The following is a 10,766-nucleotide window of genomic DNA, read 5'->3' as shown; positions in this document are numbered from 1 at the left end:
CCTGCTCAAAGGAAGTTAGAAACAGAGAAATGTGACAGTGAAGGAAACTGAGGTTCACCAGCCAACACTGAAGTTATGTGATGGTCATCCACACATTTGCTAGCCTCTGGAGGGGCCTAAAGGTCCCAGTCTTCTTGTACGGCTTCTCTGCTTTAAAAGCTTATTTGGGGAGCCAACTGTCGCCATGTTTGGGGACATTGGGGTGCAGCTTTGTTGGGTAGGATCAACAGAACAGAAGGCAAGCTATTTATAGACAGGAGGCCCAGAGATCAGGAAACTAAGCCTGTTTTCTACTGCTACCCCTGCCAATGAGGCACTGCTTCAAACTCAGATTACTTCTCTGTGCCTCAGTTTCACCTTCTATAACTATAAACTGGAGATAATAATACCCATTCCTCCCTGGTTTCTCAGTATATTGTGAAAAGAAATTATTGCATATGTGAGCCCTGGGGAGAAATGGCTTAATTCAAAGCATCATTATTGCTATTTCTTATTGCCCAATAGTCTCCAAAGTAATCATAGCTTTCTTTTACTAATATCCCATGCCATCTCTGGCCTGGTAACCTAAAGGTCAAAAGGTGGATATTCCATTGCAGGTTTTGAAGGTTTCTGTTCTTCCCAACTTTGCTTTTAATTCACATGACATCCAATTTGCTTACTTTATTTTGCCAAACGTCATTTTGCACAAGCAGCCTCCACTAAGATGCAACAGGAGCTGAAGTGAACATTCAGATCTTTAAACATGATGTAGATGAGTTGGGGATGTAATCTCTCCATCTCAGAGGGTACCATCTAATTAGACAGTGGTGGCCATTTCCTTTTCTGATTTACTCTTCTGTTCCTCTCTTTGACCTGGAAAGAACAAGGTAATACTGCTTAACCATGCACTGTATTCAAACCACGCCAACCACCAAGCATTATTTCAAAACTTGCCTGGGATGAGCTAGAGCATGTGGCCCATGCCATCAGACTCTAAGTCCCCTAAAATAGCTCTCTGTTATTTTATATGAAGAGTGATGTGTAACAATCAAACTTGAAATTCTATTTTTTAATTATCTTTTATTGTGGTAAAATACCCATAATTATTTTTCACATGCAGTTTTGTGGGATTAAGGTGTATAATGTTGTCAGATTTTCTTTTATTTTTACTGAGGTTAAAAACATGTAACATTAGATGATTTATCATCTTAACCATTTTTAAGTGTACAGTTCAGTGGCATTAAGTACATTCATATTGTTGTGCAATCATCACCACTATCCATCTCCAGAACTTTTTTCCCAAACTGAAACTTTGTATCCATTAAACAACAACTCTCCATTTCCCTCTCAACCTAACCCTGGGTAACCACCATTCTACTTTCTGTCTCTATGAATTTGGCTACTCTAGGTATCTTCTATAAATTAAGCTATACAATATTTGTCTTTCTGTGACTGGCTTATTTCACTTAGCATAGTGTTCTCAAAGTTCAACCAAGTCATAGCATGTGTCAGAATGTCCTTCCTTTTTAAGACTGAGTGATATTTCATTGTGCGGATATATCACATTTTGTTTATCCATTCATCCATCAACAGACTTGGCAGCTTCTACATCTTGACTATTATGAATAATGCTTCTATGAACATGGGTGTGCAAATATCTCCTCCTTGCTTTCAATTCTCTTGCCCAGAAGTGGAATTGCTGGATCATATATTAACTCTTTCTTATTTTAATTTTTTTTTACATCTTTATTGGATTATAACTGCTTTACAATGTTGTGTTAGTTTCTGCTGTACAACAAAGTGAATCAGTTATATGTATACATATATCCCCTCCCTCTTGATCCTCCCTCCCACCCTCCCCATCACACCTCTCTAGGTCATCACAAAGCACCGAGCTGATCTCCCCGTGCTATACAACAGCTTCCCACTAGCTACATCTATTAATTCTTTTTAAAATTTTTTTAGGAACTGCCATACTGATTTCCATAGTGGCTGCACCATTTTACATTCTCACCAATGGTGCACAAAGGTTCCAATTTCTCCACATCCTTACCAACACCTGTTATTTTGTTTTTGTTTTTTTAGTAGTAGCCATCCTAATGGGTATGCTGAAATTCTATTTTTGATAAGAGAGTAGGAGATGGAGGGGCCAAGATGAAATAGGTTACAGGGCATTCTCATATATTTGTACGAGATTTCTCTTGGACAGTGTGATGACGACTAAAACAGAATGGCTAAGAGCCATCTCGGAGAATTGTACTTCTTGGTTACCCTTGCTCTAACTGGAGAGGAAGTGTATAAAAATGCCTACAAAGGATGTTGGAGGCTTCCCTGCTGACTCTAAGTCAGCAAGAGAAAACTGAGCCTGAGAAGAGAAGCATGTCAGAAAGAACTTAATGCAAAGTACTCCCTACTTGTACCACGCATCTGGCATACAAATGTTCCACGTGACCTGAGATGCATTTTAGTGTTTCACCATTTTGCAGTTCCACCACAAAATTTCCAGATTATTGACAGAAGCAGATAAGTCACTGAAGGAAGAGGAGGAAGGGTTTTCTCAGGAACTGAGCAATAGAATGGGGAAAACATGTATGGCTAACCCTGGTCAAAGGTAGAAATTAAAAGAATGAGATGGGAAGTTAAGCCTAGAGAAACTCTCTTGCTTCTGCTCTTCCCACCAGCAGCCCATGACAATCACCGACAGAACAAAACATCAGTTCTTTATTCTACTGCTCACTTCCCTTTCTAAACTGCTGACGTCCTTGTTCTGCCCCCGGGGACCTGATGCTGGCCTGCTACTTTCCAATGCCCGCAGCCCCCTTCTGAGGGATTTCACGCGTCCTCCACTCTCCCTCCTCGTTAGGCATTCAAAAAATATGTATTGGATACCTGCAAACCATGGAAGTCAAACTATAATGGATAACTTGAGATTTTTAACTTTTTTTTTTTTTTCCAAAAATTTTGTTCAAAGCAAAATTAGTATCCTCCACAGTGGTGAACCCCAGGACAGGGAAATGGGAACGGTCTGCCCCACGTGCAAGCAAGTCATCATTGTCTGTAGAGAAATTTAAAATTTTTAAATAATATTAAGAATTTTTCAGTAATAATCTAAAAGAAATAACAAGCTCAAAGGCACACTGCTTTTTATTTTCCCTATGCTCTGCCAACTCTAAACATTGTCAATGATAAAATACTCCTCCCACTTAAAATATCTTTCGTTGGTCCAAGTTCTAAGCAATTGCTGTGGTTACTGCTGAGTTTTAATAATACATATGTAATCTTCATATATATAAAAACATATTATTCTTAAATAAACATCATATTCTGGAACCTCCATTTGTATACCCAGAGACTCAGCTGTCCACATTCACTTAGAGAGTAAGTTCAAAATGGTTTGGAATCCTTTGAGCTTGCCTAGAGGGCAGTTAGCATCTCCAGTTCCTAGGGTACTACAGCTTCAAGTGTTTAAAACAATAGATTCAAAACAATGATTGTAAAGGCAAAGAAGGCAAACTTGAGTCACTTCAATACTGCCTCTGGAAGCAATGGAATAAATGGCAGTATAAAATATTTTCCTTTTTCCCAAGAAATCATTAATGTATTATATTTTAATTTATATGTATATATATAAATCTAAAATATTTTTATTCTGTAACATTTGTTTTGTTTTTATTTTTAATTAATTTATTTGCATGATTATCTGTTAAGTATAATAAAATTTTATTGTCTATATTTCTCTTCTGGCTGTTATTACTCATTTCATTGCACAATTATTACTGAAATACATTTTTCATATAAGGGTATTGAAAATGATTGGCGCTGGGTGTCAAAAATACTAGATTCATGGCTGCTCTCACTACTTTTCTTTCTAATTAGTGCATAATTCATTGGATTCAATTATCCAACAAAGCGCCTGATATCTGCCAGGCACGAGCTCAGCCATGGACATACAGAGACCAATAAAGCACAGATCAAGCCTCAAGGTTGGTGTCTCTGGAATACGGCATATTGGAAATCCCAGTTTACGGCTAGAGCATGAAGCCGAACTGAACATATTAGTACAAGTCTAACTTACTGGAGAAGTTCTAGACAATCCAAGACCAGACTGATCAGGTTGTTTATTTCATTCATTTTCCCATAAATGAGAGACCTGGCATATGCCCAAAAGAAGGGGCCTAATATTTTTAATACCTACTTAAAAGAATATTTATGAACTTTTTCTTATCCAGTTCTGTGATTATGTTTAAGAATCACCCACTATCGTTATGCCTCCTTAGGCCATGTCAATAAGCACACAGTAAACAAAGCAGACTTATGCACATCAAACATAAATGGACCTAGATCCCTTTAATTATTTTGAGTATTCCTATCAAAAGGAGCATCCTGCAACCTTCTGTGAAGAACCGTACAGGTGGTCCAAGGGGTAACAGAATGAAATTGAGCAAAAAAAAAAAAAAAGTTTAGGTCAAAAATCAGGTAAAAAATATACCTGCAGCAAGTCCCATTATTCTGTGGAATAACCTCCCAGGGGAACCTGTAATGGCCCCATCATTCGTGTACATCATTCTAAACAAGGATGGAAAAAATATTTGAAGATATTCTGTAAGGAAAGCAGCCTGTATTGGAAAAGGAAAATGACCTAATTTTCCATCTGTAATTTTCATGATTCTGCCTTGAATGGCCTCTTCACACATAATATCTGACAATTTGAATATAAGAGACTAAAAAACAAAAAAATGATCTTTGGCCAACCCTTTAAGGCAAGAGTTTAAAAACTCTTAAATGGAAACATTCTTGACAATAAAAATCAGACTTAAAATTATGATAAGGCACTCATACTTATTTCATATACATTTACATACTTATTCAGCGTGTGTGGCTTATTTTAAGATCAAAATTCAAATGTGTTACAACGTGCTAGTCACTGCTGCAGCATCCCTGTCACTGCAGCTGATGCTTTTACTGACACTTCCTGTTAAGAGTCAAATCCCATTTTTTAGGCTGAGACAGGAAATACCACTCAGCACTGGAATACATATGAAAATCAGGACACTTTCAAAGATGTAATGCAGGAAATCAACCCGAGAGAATATTCAAATAGTCACAATGTGCCTAACATTTTCAACATTTTCTTCCTCCTTTAAACAAATGTTGAAGCAAAGCTTCCTGTGACTCAAAAGAGACATCAATGGACTCTCAAAATGGCAAGTCCCACATACGTATTATTCCTTCTCTTCACACCTAATTTTCCTGGCTTGATGTGAGGTTTCTAGGGCTTTAAAGATGGCCTGTAGAGCACACCTATGTATTTACATTTAAAATTCCATCTTCGTGGAGTAGACAGAAAGTAAAACCGGCCATTAACATCAACAATTGGCTCCTTTGAGTTCCTACTGCATGTGGGGAAGCTAAGATACCAAGAGATAAGAAACCTGTTTGCAGTTCTTGAGAGGATTACAAGTTAGATGGGGAGAGGCGATGTAATCTAATAACATAAATAATAATACAATGTTACCTGTGTTTCCTTACCTGTAAAATGTAGGTAACAGTACTTACCTGGTGGTAAGGGATGAGAAGGAATGATTATGGCAAAGCACTCAGCACAGAGCTTGGCACCCATAAATGTTGTATCAGAGGTTATTGACCTTACAGGAGAATTGCCAGATAAGCAAATTTTTTAAATAAAGGTGAGTTAGGGAGAAGCAGAGGTCAAGGAGAGGTGAGGCTGTCCGTGGCAACTCAGGAAAGTTTCTTGGACAAAGCAGGACTTAAACTGGGCTTTGAAAAATGAAGACGACCAACCAAAAGGCAAAAAAAGTCCCCATTCACTTCTGAAAATGGCAATTGGCAGGACTATCCGAGGTGATGACACATTCTTTCAAACTCCCTTCTTGAGTGAACCTATGGCTCTATTTCCTGGATCTTTTAAACCTGTTTTTCCAGGTAAGTACAAACATCTGAGCATTAGCTTATTTACAATTTAGTCCTCATTCAATTTTGTTCCATTTCGAACTCCTCTGTAGCACAACCTAAGAGCACTCACCAGCCAATGTTTCCTGAAAGACATCTAGGAGACAATACCAGAAGACCCTTGGAGAACAACAGGGAATGGGGTTTCAGAGTGGACTTTCGCTACCCTTTCAACGGAAGTCAAAGCAAACCAGGTGATTCCTTTCTAGTCAGTATGGACCAGTGACAGCCCCACACCCTTTGAGTCAGTGGGAAATGGTTTCTTAACTCACTTTTGGGAAATGCTGCCAGTGATTCAGCACTACAGGCTGGCTCACTGGGATACCATAAGGCATATTTCCCTCACAGCCTCCCCACCCCCTCGGTGAAAGGCAAGTTTCCCAGGCTCCAGTGTTACCTGTAAGCACTGCTGCTATGATGGGAAAGCGTATCAGAGGGTCAAAGGCAGTCTTTCCTTTACCAACATGATTGAGACTCTAGAAGGCTCTTTGAGTAGATACTGCATAATTTATCATCCAAACTGGTAACTTTTTGAGAATAAAATGTGGCACTACTACTAACTGTACTATAACAGCAGGTGTAAAAGGGAAATGTCCCAGGAAAATTGGATGTATGATCAACCTATCTCAGGGTCTTGGGTTCTTGCATGCTAGAGATACTCTGTTGATTGTCTTTGCCCTAGAAGCCTCAGATTATGTAGGGAAAATAAACACATACATGGGCGTTTATAAAGCATTGTAGAAGTCAGGGAACCAGGAAACTTCCTGAGGCAGCTTTTAAGAGTGAGAGAAGACTTCTGGGGAGAGGGGCTGAACTATCTCCATCTTCATCAGCCAGTGAGGAATAGGACCCAAATTCCAGGCAGAAATGTCATTGAAAAACAAAAATATCTAATATTTATCAACCTCTTACTGTGTATTAGCCCCCTTATAAAATACTCATTTAACCCAGACTTCTAGTACCTCCATTTTACCTCCAAGGGGAAACAGTTTTAAAACATTGAAAGAATCTATGTCCCTTCCCTTGAATCTTGCTACAATCAATACAGTACAGTGGACGTGACACTATGTGACTTCTAAGGCCAAGCAGCTTCCACCTGGTTTGCTGAAACAAACATGTTGGATCCCTGAGCTGCCAGTAAAATGTCCAGCTACCAGCAGAAACCATTCTTCAGCCATCAGCCCAGGCACCAGACATGTGAGGAGTCATCTTAGAAATGGATCCGCCAGACCCAGCGTACAACTGTCCCCACTGGCCCTTTCCTGAATCTGGATCCACAAAATCTGGCTTTAAAATGGTTATTGTTTTATATCACTAAGTTTTGGGTGGTCAGTTTCATAGCAATAGTAACTGGGTCAAAAAAACAAAACAAAACACAAGCTTAATCAGGCAATGAAAGAGAATTCAACTCCAGAAAGCTTGGTATCAAAAAGCACTCTTTTAATGACTTTTGTATCCATACAAGCACCTGTGGTAGCTGACATAGGAAGTCCAGAAAAGAAAGTGCTAGAGATGGATTTGGAGAGAAAACAAGAATCTATCAAGTTATAGATTTCCTTATAAACCACGTTGATGAGTCTGGAGCAATAGGGAAGCCACTGAGAAATTTTAAAGCAGTAGAATGTTGTACTCGGCTTTGTGTTTTAAAAGGATCTCTCTGATGTTTATGTGGAAGATCTTCAAGGGAACCAGATCTGTGGCATTTAGGAGCCTGTTAAAGCAATTCAAGCAAGAAATAAGCCAACAGCAGTGGCAGAACAGATGAGGGGGAAGGGGGATAAAATGAAGAAACAGTAGCTAGACTGAGGACAACTGTTGAACGTTATTCTCTAATTCCACAAAATATTCTATAATCACTCTGCTACCAAACCTGGAGGTGGAGAGAAACTGCAAGACAGGTAAAATGATTAGGAAATACTTCTAGAGATGCACTGTACTGAATGCTCAGGGCCACAATTGCCCCATAAACTGAAAAGTATAGATGCTTTCATTTTCCTTCCCTCCCCTTGAAGATGGTGGAGGAGGAACAAAGCATGATAGGAAGGTTAGTTATAGACAATCACTTTGAGAAAATGTAACTATATTGTCAATAATGAGAGCCAGGTTCCTCACTGTCAAAGGAAGTGAAAGAAAAGAGAAAGCTAGAAATAACCCTGAGATTATGAACTGGAATTGGAAATATTAGAGTGAATTTGTAGTTTTAGATAATAGATGATAAATATAGATTTGTGTATATAAATATATATACATACATATATATGCACCTGTATGTATATACATATAGAAGTTCAGCTCTGTTTTCCAAGAGAGTCTAGAAGCAATGACACTCCAGTAGCAATGAGCAGTCTGAGAGCAGATTTTGGTTTCCAAGAACATTTTCCACTAAAAGGAACCAGGACTCCTTAGATAAACAATTGATTCCAGCACTTGGGTGGGGAAGATACAATATGGGCTTGGATTATCTTTTTGTCATAGAACGTAAGGAAGTGTTCAAAGAATGATATAAAGATTGTCAAAAAGACTTGGGAGCAAGTTTACAAAGGTTCCAACTGGACAATTCTGGAAAACTGAGCATCAGAGTAATGATAGTAACAGATCACAATCCATTGAATAAAATAGGAATCCATAAATCTATACTGATATGAAAAAATAACTATTAAATGAAGAAATAAATGAAGGAGAAGGGAAAAAAATCTATCCAACACTAGAATGCCAACTGATAAATAATGGAAATAGAAAATCGCCATTTGACAGTCATATAATAGTCATTAATTCAGGCAGGAATTAGGAAAAGATGCTAAGGCTGGTGAGCGGAGGCTTAATGAGTTTGAAGCCTTTGGCATAGCCCTGAATTATCTCAACATAAAATCTTTATCAATTACAAAAAGGGGGAAATGGTGATTTTAAGGTGGAGAAAGCTGGCAACTTGACCGAGTGCTCAAGGTTGGCATCACCAGGGGTGGGATAGATGCTCATCCTGAGCTTCCATTGTGCGATCAACTTGGGAAGAGCACAGCATCATTTCTGAGGTCTTCCTGCCAGGAAGGAATGATCTGAGTCTGGTCATAAGAAAACCTCATAAAGGCCCAGGTTGAGGGACATCCTATCAAATGAAATGCCTGTACTCTTCAATCTGTCAAGGTCATGAATCACAGGGAAAGACTAAGGAAATGCTCCAGATTAAAGAGAAGTAAAGAGTGGTAAAAATTACCACAATGCATGATTCTGGTTCATAAAGGAAAAAGACTGCAAAAGCTGTCAAAATTTGAATGGGGTCTGTGGATTGAAAGGTAGCATTGTATCAATTTCCTAATTTGGAGGATTGTTTGGGATTAAGAGGAGAGTATCTTTGTTTTTGAGAAATGTACACTGGAGTTTTAAGCATCCTGTCTACATGAGATATGGAAGTTTTTTGAACTGTTCATGCAACTTTTCTATAAGTTTGATATAGTCATTTTTAAAAAAATCTTAAAGAAAAGTTTTTAAAGAACTAGGGGGGAGAAATTTGCAACACAGATGGAAAAAATAAAGTATAAGTGCTCAGAAGTTCCTTCATAACAGGAGCTAAAATAAAAGGGTTTTAATTCATTATTAAAAAAAAATTAAGTACCATTCCATATGAAAATTATCAAGTACAGATGATAAAATGCTTAGTAGTTTTGATTCACAAATATCACTGGCATTTGAATAAGTAAAAAAAAAAAAAAAGTAAGGTTATGCTTTTCAAACTGTCTTTCTGAGAATTTCTGGGAGGTGACTCAACTGTTCTATAAATACTGAGCTCAAATTTCATTATAAAAATATGCTTTCAAATAAATTAAAAATAAATAAAATATAATAAAAATACATTCAATAACATATAAGAATTATAATTTAAAAAGAAAATCTATACTACACTGAAATGTTCTATACCAAATAAGAAACCATCAGTATGTTCACTTGACCCACTTTCTCTTGCCACCTCTATGTAGATATTTGAATTTACTGCAAATGTGTCATTTATTAATAATTAATGTGCCTGAATTTTTTCTTTTAATTCTGGAAAGATTCTGGCTGTATAGCTAAAAGTGTAAATTCAGATACTAATCCCTAACAGTATGAACTATAACTTTTCTTGAGTCAATTTTATTTTTCAAATAAAGAAAAAAATTGGATGGTAAAACTGATATAAACCTGCCACAGTCTTTCCTAACTTTTTTTTTTTAATCTTTCCTGTTCATTTTGAATACCCATGTTCATAAGAACAGTCTCTTAACATGACTGACTATAATAAGCAAATAGTACAAATTGACTTTACAGCTGAGCATATTACTAGGGTACTGTTTTCATCTATTTTAAACGCTAATTTTTTTCCAACAGATGTCTAAGGAAGAGAGTTCTGCTTGCTTAAAAAAAAAAAGTTGAAAACAACAGTGTAAGATATTGTTTTAAAATATGTTGTGGGACAAGATACATTTCCTCTTTCATTTTGTTAGGTGATCAATAACAACAAAATATAAAGTCAGGTCATCCTGGAAAAGTGGGCTCCGACCTTTTAAATGGCATATTTTGCCTGATAATCTGGAAGAGGGTGGAGTTAATGACTGATAATGAAACACAACTGTATGTCATTTGATGTCTTTAGCTCCTTTGTAATACAAAAACCTGCATTGTTTGTATCAAAGTCAACTGATTAGCTGTAAATAGAGTCTTTCAACATCTGAGAATCATGTGCTCAATTAATTGGTTTCTCCAACACCTGAAGATATAATATAGCAAAAGAAAACAGTAAAGACGAAGAACAAGTATTTTGTTAGGGATTTGGACCCACCAAGCCC

The 10,766-nt window shown here is 37.4% G+C and overlaps 1 long non-coding RNA gene across 1 annotated transcript in view; it reads right to left on the bottom strand.

Moving 5' to 3' along the window:
• Positions 1-783: 783 nt before the first annotated feature.
• LOC133102550 (uncharacterized) overlaps positions 784-10,766 on the bottom strand; it is an 82,981-nt gene continuing 72,998 nt past the window's right edge. Inside the window, exon 3 of the long non-coding RNA XR_009702988.1 lies at positions 784-852. This is a non-coding gene — a long non-coding RNA (uncharacterized LOC133102550). The remainder of the gene's footprint in view (positions 853-10,766) is intronic.

Source organism: Eubalaena glacialis, chromosome 12, assembly GCF_028564815.1.
Source record: "Eubalaena glacialis isolate mEubGla1 chromosome 12, mEubGla1.1.hap2.+ XY, whole genome shotgun sequence".
Taxonomy (NCBI): Eukaryota; Metazoa; Chordata; class Mammalia; order Artiodactyla; family Balaenidae; genus Eubalaena; species Eubalaena glacialis.
This window is presented reverse-complemented; position numbering and strand designations above follow the sequence as displayed.